A 12,157-nucleotide genomic window follows, 5' to 3' on the forward strand; every position below is an offset into this window, starting at 1 on the left:
GGTGAGTTTGAATGGAGAAAAACTGGAGGAAGTGAAGTGTTTTAGATATCTGGGAGTGGATCTGTCAGCGGATGGAACCATGGAAGCGGAAGTGGATCATAGGGTGGGGGAGGGGGCGAAAATTTTGGGAGCCTTGAAAAATGTGTGGAAGTCGAGAACATTATCTCGGAAAGCAAAAATGGGTATGTTTGAGGGAATAGTGGTTCCAACAATGTTGTATGGTTGCGAGGCGTGGGCTATGGATAGAGATGTGCGCAGGAGGATGGATGTGCTGGAAATGAGATGTTTGAGGACAATGTGCGGTGTGAGGTGGTTTGATCGAGTAAGTAACGTAAGGGTAAGAGAGATGTGTGGAAATAAAAAGAGCGTGGTTGAGAGAGCAGAAGAGGGTGTTTTGAAATGGTTTGGGCACATGGAGAGAATGAGTGAGGAGAGATTGACCAAGAGGATATATGTGTCGGAGGTGGAGGGAGCGAGGAGAAGAGGGAGACCAAATTGGAGGTGGAAAGATGGAGTGAAAAAGATTTTGTGTGATCGGGGCCTGAACATGCAGGAGGGTGAAAGGAGGGCAAGGAATAGAGTGAATTGGAGTCATGTGGTATACAGGGGTTGACGTGCTGTCAGTGGATTGAATCAAGGCATGTGAAGCGTCCGGGGTAAACCATGGAAAGCTGTGTAGGTATGTATATTTGCGTGTGTGGACGTGTGTATGTACATGTGTATGGGGGGGGGGGGTTGGGCCATTTCTTTCGTCTGTTTCCTTGCGCTACCTCGCAAACGCGGGAGACAGCGACAAAGTATAAAAAAAAAAAAAAAAAAAAACATATACATACATACGCACATATACACACACACATATACATATACATATGAAAATGTAAGAAATAATTTAGAAAACTGAAACTTCTAGCTTGAAATGAAATGAAAGAATGAATGTCACATAATGGTTCAACCTCTGGCTATGGAAAAGGGAAATGTATACTTACACAAACGTCAATAGTAGCTCTCATCAATTTAACCAGTGTATCAATAAGCTTCAATGTCTAAGCTACATTTTTTCCAATTTCACTATTTTCTTGTCAAAGCACCATGGATGAAAACTATCACTCCAGTAACACAACTATAAACTTTTACTTCCCCTTTATATTTTGAATTATTAGGATAATTCTTATGCTTCTAAACTTAAAGTATTGTTTTGCAGGTAATGTGCCAATTCCTGACATCTATGAAATGAAATTCCACAGCTTCAGCAAGTAGAGCAATCAAACATTCATGGGTATTCATCTGTGCATGATATAGGATAACTTTTCTTTTTGCCAATTAATGTTCATGAAGGATAACTGAGTGGAGTATGGTTAAGGATAATGCCCCAGGTTTCACAAAGGAATTTTTTCTTTTTTTCAGGTCATAATCATCATGAGCTGTACAGTGGCTGTAGTAATCACCTTCTTTGATAGTGAGTAGATTTGGTTTTGTATATATTGCTTACATGATGCATAGGGTAATGGACTTTCAACTCCTTTAGGATTTTTTTTTTTTTTCCGCTGTCTCCCGCGTTTGCAAGGTAGCGCAAGGAAACAGACGAAAGAAATGGCCCAACCCCCCCCCATACACATGTACATACACACGTCCACACACGCAAATATACATACCTACACAGCTTTCCATGGTTTACCCCGGACGCTTCACATGCCTTGATTCAATCCACTGACAGCACGTCAACCCCTGTATACCACATCGCTCCAATTCACTCTATTCCTTGCCCTCCTTTCACCCTCCTGCATGTTCAGGCCCCGATCACACAAAATCCTTTTCACTCCATCTTTCCACCTCCAATTTGGTCTCCCTCTTCTCCTCGTTCCCTCCACCTCCGACACATATATCCTCTTGGTCAATCTTTCCTCACTCATTCTCTCCATGTGCCCAAACCATTTCAAAACACCCTCTTCTGCTCTCTCAACCACGCTCTTTTTATTTCCACACATCTCTCTTACCCTTACGTTACTTACTCGATCAAACCACCTCACACCACACATTGTCCTCAAACATCTCATTTCCAGCACATCCATCCTCCTGCGCACAACTCTATCCATAGCCCACGCCTCGCAACCATACAACATTGTTGGAACCACTATTCCTTCAAACATACCCATTTTTGCTTTCCGAGATAATGTTCTCGACTTCCACACATTTTTCAAGGCTCCCAAAATTTTCGCCCCCTCCCCCACCCTATGATCCACTTCCGCTTCCATGGTTCCATCCGCTGACAGATCCACTCCCAGATATCTAAAACACTTCACTTCCTCCAGCCTCTCACCATTCAAACTCACCTCCCAATTGACTTGACCCTCAACCCTACTGTACCTAATAACCTTGCTCTTATTGACATTTACTCTTAACTTTCTTCTTCCACACACTTTACCAAACTCCGTCACCAGCTTCTGCAGTTTCTCACATGAATCCGCCACCAGCGCTGTATCATCAGCGAACAACAACTGACTCACTTCCCAAGCTCTCTCATCCCCAACAGACTTCATACTTGCCCCTCTTTCCAAAACTCTTGCATTTACCTCCCTAACAACCCCATCCATAAACAAATTAAACAACCATGGAGACATCACACACCCCTGCCGCAAACCTACATTCACTGAGAACCAATCACTTTCCTCTCTTCCTACACGTACACATGCCTTACATCCTCGATAAAAACTTTTCACTGCTTCTAACAACTTGCCTCCCACACCATATATTCTTAATACCTTCCACAGAGCATCTCTATCAACTCTATCATATGCCTTCTCCAGATCCATAAATGCTACATACAAATCCATTTGCTTTTCTAAGTATTTCTCACATACATTCTTCAAAGCAAACACCTGATCCACACATCCTCTACCACTTCTGAAACCACACTGCTCTTCCCCAATCTGATGCTCTGTACATGCCTTCACCCTCTCAATCAATACCCTCCCATATAATTTACCAGGAATACTCAACAAACTTATACCTCTGTAATTTGAGCACTCACTCTTATCCCCTTTGCCTTTGTACAACGGCACTATGCAAGCATTCCGCCAATCCTCAGGCACCTCACCATGAGTCATACATACATTAAATAACCTTACCAACCAGTCAACAATACAGTCACCCCCTTTTTTAATAAATTCCACTGCAATACCATCCAAACCTGCTGTCTTGCCGGCTTTCATCTTCCGCAAAGCTTTTACTACCTCTTCTCTGTTTACCAAATCATTTTCCCTAACCCTCTCACTTTGCACACCACCTCGACCCAAACACCCTATATCTGCCACTCTGTCATCAGACACATTCAACAAACCTTCAAAATACTCATTCCATCTCCTTCTCACATCACCACTACTTGTTATCACCTCCCCATTTACGCCCTTTACTGAAGTTCCCATTTGCTCCCTTGTCTTACGCACCCTATTTACCTCCTTCCAGAACATCTTTTTGTTCTCCCTAAAATTTACTGATAGTCTCTCACCCCAACTCTCATTTGCCCTTTTTTTCACCTCTTGCACCTTTCTCTTGACCTCCTGTCTCTTTCTTTTATACTTCTCCCACTCAATTGCATTTTTTCCCTGCAAAAATCGTCCAAATGCCTCTCTCTTCTCTTTCACTAATACTCTTACTTCTTCATCCCACCACTCACTACCCTTTCTAAACAGCCCACCTCCCACTCTTCTCATGCCACAAGCATCTTTTGCGCAATCCATCACTGATTCCCTAAATACATCCCATTCCTCCCCCACTCCCCTTACTTCCATTGTTCTCACCTTTTTCCATTCTGTACACAGTCTCTCCTGATACTTCTTCACACAGGTCTCCTTCCCAAGCTCACTTACTCTCACCACCTTCTTCACCCCAACATTCACTCTTCTTTTCTGAAAACCCATACTAATCTTCACCTTAGCCTCCACAAGATAATGATCAGACATCCCTCCAGTTGCACCTCTCAGCACATTGACATCCAAAAGTCTCTCTTTCGCACGCCTGTCCATTAACACGTATTAACACGTATGTTTGAGGAAAGGAACCTGGATGTTTTGGCTCTGAGTGAAACGAAGCTCAAGGGTAAAGGGGAAGAGTGGTTTGGAAATGTCTGGGGAGTGAAGTCAGGGGTTAGTGAGAGGACAAGAGCAAGGGAAGGAGTAGCAATACTCCTGAAACAGGAGTTGTGGGAGTATGTCATAGAATGTAAGAAAGTAAATTCTCGATTAATATGGGTAAAATTGAAAGTTGATGGAGAGAGGTGGGTGATTATTGGTGCATATGCACCTGGGCATGAGAAGAAAGATCATGAGAGGCAAGTGTTTTGGGAGCAGCTAAATGAATGTGTTAGCGGTTTTAATGCACGAGACCGGGTTATAGTGATGGGTGATTTGAATGCAAAGGTGAGTAATGTGGCAGTTGAGGGAATAATTGGTATGCATGGGGTGTTCAGTGTTGTAAATGGAAATGGTGAAGAGCTTGTAGATTTATGTGCTGAAAAAGGACTGATGATTGGGAATACCTGGTTTAAAAAGCGAGATATACATAAGTATACTTATGTAAGTAGGAGAGATGGCCAGAGAGCGTTATTGGATATATATATATATATATATATATATATATATATATATATATATCCTCCCCTCTCATTTTTAATTTTCCAAAAGAAAGGAACAGAGAAGGGGGCCGAGTGAGGATATTTCCTTAAAGGCTCAGTCCTCTGTTCATAATGCTACCTCGCTAACGTGGGAAATAGCGAATAGTATGAAAAAAAATATATATATATATATATATATATATATATATAAATGATTTGGTAAACAGAGAAGAGGTAGTAAAAGCTTTGCGGAAGATGAAAGCCGGCAAGGCAGCAGGTTTGGATGGTATTGCAGTGGAATTTATTAAAAAAGGGGGTGACTGTATTGTTGACTGGTTGGTAAGGTTATTTAATGTTTGTATGACTCATGGTGAGGTGCCTGAGGATTGGCGGAATGCATGCATAGTGCCATTGTACAAAGGCAAAGGGGATAAGAGTGAGTGCTCAAATTACAGAGGTATAAGTTTGTTGAGTATTCCTGGTAAATTATATGGGAGGGTATTGATTGAGAGGGTGAAGGCATGTACAGAGCATCAGATTGGGGAAGAGCAGTGTGGTTTCAGAAGTGGTAGAGGATGTGTGGATCAGGTGTTTGCTTTGAAGAATGTATGTGAGAAATACTTAGAAAAGCAAATGGATTTGTATGTAGCATTTATGGATCTGGAGAAGGCATATGATAGAGTTGATAGAGATGCTCTGTGGAAGGTATTAAGAATATATGGTGTGGGAGGCAAGTTGTTAGAAGCAGTGAAAAGTTTTTATCGAGGATGTAAGGCATGTGTACGTGTAGGAAGAGAGGAAAGTGATTGGTTCTCAGTGAATGTAGGTTTGCGGCAGGGGTGTGTGATGTCTCCATGGTTGTTTAATTTGTTTATGGATGGGGTTGTTTGGGAGGTAAATGCAAGAGTTTTGGAAAGAGGGGCAAGTATGAAGTCTGTTGGGGATGAGAGAGCTTGGGAAGTGAGTCAGTTGTTGTTCGCTGATGATACAGCGCTGGTGGCTGATTCATGTGAGAAACTGCAGAAGCTGGTGACTGAGTTTGGTAAAGTGTGTGGAAGAAGAAAGTTAAGAGTAAATGTGAATAAGAGCAAGGTAAGGTTATTAGGTACAGTTGGGTTGAGGGTCAAGTCAATTGGGAGGTGAGTTTGAATGGAGAAAAACTGGAGGAAGTGAAGTGTTTTAGATATCTGGGAGTGGATCTGGCAGCGGATGGAACCATGGAAGCGGAAGTGGATCATAGGGTGGGGGAGGGGGCGAAAATTCTGGGGGCCTTGAAGAATGTGTGGAAGTCGAGAACATTATCTCGGAAAGCAAAAATGGGTATGTTTGAAGGAATAGTGGTTCCAACAATGTTGTATGGTTGCGAGGCGTGGGCTATGGATAGAGTTGTGCGCAGGAGGATGGATGTGCTGGAAATGAGATGTTTGAGGACAATGTGTGGTGTGAGGTGGTTTGATCGAGTAAGTAACGTAAGGGTAAGAGAGATGTGTGGAAATAAAAAGAGCGTGGTTGAGAGAGCAGAAGAGGGTGTTTTGAAATGGTTTGGGCACATGGAGAGAATGAGTGAGGAAAGATTGACCAAGAGGATATATGTGTCGGAGGTGGAGGGAACGAGAAGAGGGAGACCAAATTCGAGGTGGAAAGATGGAGTGAAAAAGATTTTGTGTGATCGGGGCCTGAACATGCAGGAGGGTGAAAGGAGGGCAAGGAATAGAGTGAATTGGAGCGATGTGGTATACCGGGGTTGACGTGTTGTCAGTGGATTGAATCAAGGCATGTGAAGCGTCTGGGGTAAACCATGGAAAGCTGTGTAGGTATGTATATTTTGCGTGTGTGGACGTATGTATATACAGGTGTATGGGGGTGGGTTGGGCCATTTCTTTCATCTGTTTCCTTGCGCTACCTCGCAAACGCGGGAGACAGCGACAAAGCAAAAAAAGAAAAAAAAATTCTTTCTCGCTGTCTCCCGTGTTAGTGAGGTAGTGAAAGGAAAGACAAAAGAATGGCCCACTCACCCACGTACACATGTATATACATACACGTCCACAAACAGCATATATGCATACCTATACATCTCAATGTATACATATATATACACACACGGACATATACATATATACACATGTACGTAATTCTTACCGTCTGCCCTTATTCATTCCTGTCGCCACCCTGCCAGACATGGAATGACAACCCCCTCCCCCTGCATGTGCGTGAGGTAGCGCTAGGAAAAGACAACAAAGTCCGCATTCGTTCACGCTCGGTCTCTAGCTGTCATGTATAATGCACCAAAACCACAGCTCCCTTTCCACATCCAGGCCCCACAAAACTTTCCATGGTTTACCCAACAGTTCACATACCTTAGTTCAATCCATTGACAGCATGTCAACCCCAGTATACCACATCGTTCCAATTCACAATTCCTTGCACGCCTTTCACCCTCCTGCATGTTCAGGCCCCAGTCGCTCAAAATGTTTTTCACCCCATGTTTCCACCTTCAATTTGGTCTCCCACTTCTCCTCGTTCCCTCCACCTCTGACACATATATCCTCTTGTCAATCTTTCCTCACTCATTCTCCCGATGTGACCAAACCATTTCAGTACACCCTCTTCTGCTCTCTCAACCACACTCTTTTTATTACCACACATATCACTTTCCCATTCATTACTTACTCCATCAAACCACCTCACACCACATATTGTCCTCAAACATCCCATTTCCAACTTATCCACCCTCTGCACAACTCTATCTATAGCCCAAGCCTCGCAACCATATTACATTGTTGGAACCACTATTCCTTCAAACATATCCATTTTTGCTTTCCACACATTTCAATGCTCCCAGAACTTTTGCCCCTTCCCCCACCCTTTGACTCACTTCCGCTTTCATGGTTCCATCCGCTGCCTAATCCACTCCCAGATATCTAAAAGACATCACTTCCTCCAGTTTTTCTCCATTCAAACTTACCTCCCAATTGACTTAACCCTTAACCCTACTGTACCTAATAACCTTGCTCCTATTCACATTTACTCTTTCTTCTTTCACACACTTTACCAGACTTAGTCACCAGCTTCTGCAGTTTCTCACGCTAATCAGCCACCAGCACTGTATCATCAGCGAACAACAATTGACTCGCTTCCCAAGCTCTGTCATCCACAACAGACTGCATACTTGTCCCTCTCTCCAAAACTCTTGCATTCACCTCCCTAACAACCCCATCCATAAACAAATTTAACCATGGAGACATCAGGCACCTCTACCGCAAACTGACATTCGGTGAGAACCAGTCTCTCTTCCTACTTATACACATGCCTTACATCCTTGATAAAAACTTTTCATTGCTTGTAACAACTCGCCTCCACACCATATATTCCTAATACCTTCCACAGAGCATCTCTATCAACTCTGATATGCCTTCTACAGATGCATAAATGCTACATACAAATCCATTTGCTTTTCTAAGTATTTCTTGCATACATTCTTCAAAGCAAACACCTGATCCACACATCCTCTACCACTTCTGAAACCACACTGCTCTTCCCCAGTCTGATGCTCTGTACATTCATCCTCTCAATCAATACCCTCCCATATAATTTTCCAGGAATACTCAACAAACTTATGCCTGTCTAATTTGAGCACCCACCTTTATACCCCTTGCCTTTGTACATTGGCACTATGCATGCATTCTGCCAGTCCTCAGGCACCTTACCATGAGTCATACATACATTAGATATCCTTAACAACACAGTCACCCCATTTTTTAATAAATTCCACTGCAGTACCATCCATACCCGCTGCCTTGCTGGCTTTCGTCTTCCGCAAAGCTTTTACTACCTCTTCTCTGTTTACCAAATCATTCTCCCTCACCCTCTCACTTTGCACACCACCTCGACCAAAGCATCCTATATCTGCCACTCTATCATCTAACACATTCAGCATCTAACATCTAATTCATCTAACACATCATCACTACCTATCACCTCCCCATTATTCCCCTTCACTGATGTTCCCATTAGTTCTCTTGTCTCATGCAGTCATTTGCACTATTTCCTGCAAAATTCGTGCAAATGCCTCTCTCTTCTCTTTCACTGATAATCTTTCTTCATCTTACCACTCACTACCCTTTCTAATCTGCCCACCTTCCTCACTTCTCATCCCAGAAGCATCTTTTGTGCAAGCCACCACTGCTTATATATATATATATATATATATATATATATATATATATATTTTTATTATACTTTGTCGCTGTCTCCCGCGTTTGCGAGGTAGCGCAAGGAAACAGACGAAAGAAATGGCCCAACCCCCCCCATACACATGTATATACATACGTCCACACACGCAAATATACATACCTACACAGCTTTCCATGGTTTACCCCAGACGCTTCACATGCCCTGCTTCAATCCACTGACAGCACGTCAACCCCGGTATACCACATCGCTCCAATTCACTCTATTCCTTGCCCTCCTTTCACCCTCCTGCATGTTCAGGCCCCAATCACACAAAATCTTTTTCACTCCATCTTTCCACCTCCAATTTGGTCTCCCTCTTCTCCTTGTTCCCTCCACCTCCGACACATATATCCTCTTGGTCAATCTTTCCTCACTCATCCTCTCCATGTGCCCAAACCACTTCAAAACACCCTCTTCTGCTCTCTCAACCACGCTCTTTTTATTTCCACACATCTCTCTTACCCTTACGTTACTCACTCGATCAAACCACCTCACACCACACATTGTCCTCAAACATCTCATTTCCAGCACATCCATCCTCCTGCGCACAACTCTATCCATAGCCCACGCCTCGCAACCATACAACATTGTTGGAACCACTATTCCTTCAAACATACCCATTTTTGCTTTCCGAGATAATGTTTTCGACTTCCTCACATTCTTCAAGGCCCCCAGGATTTTCGCCCCCTCCCCCACCCTATGATCCACTTCCGCTTCCATGGTTCCATCCGCTGCCAGATCCACTCCCAGATATCTAAAACACTTCACTTCCTCCAGTTTTTCTCCATTCAAACTCACCTCCCAATTGACTTGACCCTCAACCCTACTGTACCTAATAACCTTGCTCTTATTCACATTTACTCTTAACTTTCTTCTTCCACACACTTTTCCAAACTCAGTCACCAGCTTCTGCAGTTTCTCACATGAATCAGCCACCAGCTCTGTATCATCAGCGAACAACAACTGACTCACTTCCCAAGCTCTCTCATCCCCAACAGACTTCATACTTGCCCCTCTTTCCAAAACTCTTGCATTCACCTCCCTAACAACCCCATCCATAAACAAATTAAACAACCATGGAGACATCACACACCCCTGCCGCAAACCTACATTCACTGAGAACCAATCACTTTCCTCTCTTCCTACACGTACACATGCCTTACATCCTCGATAAAAACTTTTCACTGCTTCTAACAACTTGCCTCCCACACCATATATTCTTAATACCTTCCACAGAGCATCTCTATCAACTCTATCATATGCCTTCTCCAGATCCATAAATGCTACATACAAATCCATTTGCTTTTCTAAGTATTTCCCACATACATTCTTCAAAGCAAACACCTGATCCACACATCCTCTACCACTTCTGAAACCACACTGCTCTTCCCCAATCTGATGCTCTGTACATGCCTTCACCCTCTCAATCGATACCCTCCCATATGATTTACCAGGAATACTCAACAAACTTATACCTCTGTAATTTGAGCACTCACTCTTATCCCCTTTGCCTTTGTACAATGGCACTATGCACGCATTCCGCCAATCCTCAGGCACCTCACCATGAGTCATACATACATTAAATAACCTTACCAACCAGTCAACAATACAGGCACCCCCTTTTTTAATAAATTCCACTGCAATACCATCCAAACCTGCTGCCTTGCCGGCTTTCATCTTCCGCAAAGCTTTCACTACCTCTTCTGTTTACCAAATCATTTTCCCTAACCCTCTCACTTTGCACACCACCTCGACCAAAACACCCTATATCTGCCACTCTATCATCAAACACATTCAACAAACCTTCAAAATACTCACTCCATCTCCTTCTCACATCACCACTACTTATCACCTCCCCACTTGCGCCCTTCACCGAAGTTCCCATTTTGATTTGCTTTGAGGTGTATTTAGGGAAGCAGTGATAGCATGTGGAGAACACGCATGTAGCATGAGAAAGGTGGGAGGTGGGCAGATTAGAAAGGATAGTGAGTGGTGGGATGAAGAAGTAAAGTTGTTAGTGAAAGAGTAAAGAAAGTTGTTTGGACAGTTCTTGAAAGGAAGGAGTGCAAATGACTTGGATATATATAAAATAAAGTGGCAGGAAGTCGAGACAGAGATGCAAGGGTTGAAAAAGAAGGCAAATAAAAGTTGAGAGAGTATCATTAAACTTTAGGGAGACTAAAAAGATGTTTTATAAAGTTAGATAACGTGCGTAAGACGAGAACAAATGGGAACATCGCCAAAGATGGCAAGTGGGAAAGTTATAACAGGTAGAGATGAAGTGAGATGAAGATAGTATTTTGAAGGTTAGTAGAATGTTTGATGATAGAGTGGCAGATATAGGGTACTTTGGTCAGGTTGGTGTGTGAAGTGAGAGGGTTAGGGAGAATGGTTTGGTTAAGAGAGAAGAGGTAATGAAAGCTTTGTGGAAGATGAAATCTGGCAAGGCAGCAGGTTTGGATGGTATTGCAGTAGAATTTATCAAAAAGGGGTTGACTGTGTTGTTGTTTGGTTGGCAAGGATATTCAATGTATGTATGGATCATGATGAAGTGCCTGAGGAGTTGTGGAATGCATGCATAGTGCCATTATACAAAGGCAAAAGGGGATAAAGGTGAGCTTTCAGACTACAGATGTATACTTTTTTTAGTATTCCTGGGAAATTATGTGGGATCGTATTGATTGAAAAGGTGAAGGCATGGAAAAGGTGAAGGCATGTACAGAGCATCAGATTGGGAAAGAGCAGTGTGGTAGAGGATGTGTGGATTGGGTGTTTGCTTTAAAGAATTTTTTTGAGAAATACTTAGAAAAACAGATGGATATGTAAGTATCATTTATGAATCTGGAGGAGGCATATAATAGAGATGCTTTGTGGAAGGTTTTAAGAGTATATGGTGTGGAAGATAAGTTGCTAGAAGCAGTGAAAAGTTTTTACCAAGGATGTAAGGCATTTGTATGAGTAGGAAGAGGAGAGTGCTTGGTTTTGGTTCCCTGTGAATGTTGGTCTTTGGCAGGGGTGTGTGATGGACCCTTGGTTGTTTAATTTGTTTATGGATGCTGTGGATAGGGAGGTAAATGCAAGAGTTTTGGAGAGAGGGGCGAGTATGCCATCTGTTGGGGATGAAAGGTCCAGGGAAGTGAGTCGGTTCACTGATGATACAGTTCTCTTGGCTGTTTTGAGTGAGAATCTGCAGAAGTTGGTGACTGAGTTTGGTAAAGTTTGTGAAAGGAGAAGGTAGTTAATGTAGGTTTGAATGGAGAAAAATTGGAGGAAGTGAAGTGTTTTAGATATCTGGGAGTGGACTTAGCAGCAAAT

This window comes from Panulirus ornatus, chromosome 16 (genome assembly GCF_036320965.1).
Source record: "Panulirus ornatus isolate Po-2019 chromosome 16, ASM3632096v1, whole genome shotgun sequence".
Lineage (NCBI taxonomy): Eukaryota > Metazoa > Arthropoda > Malacostraca > Decapoda > Palinuridae > Panulirus > Panulirus ornatus.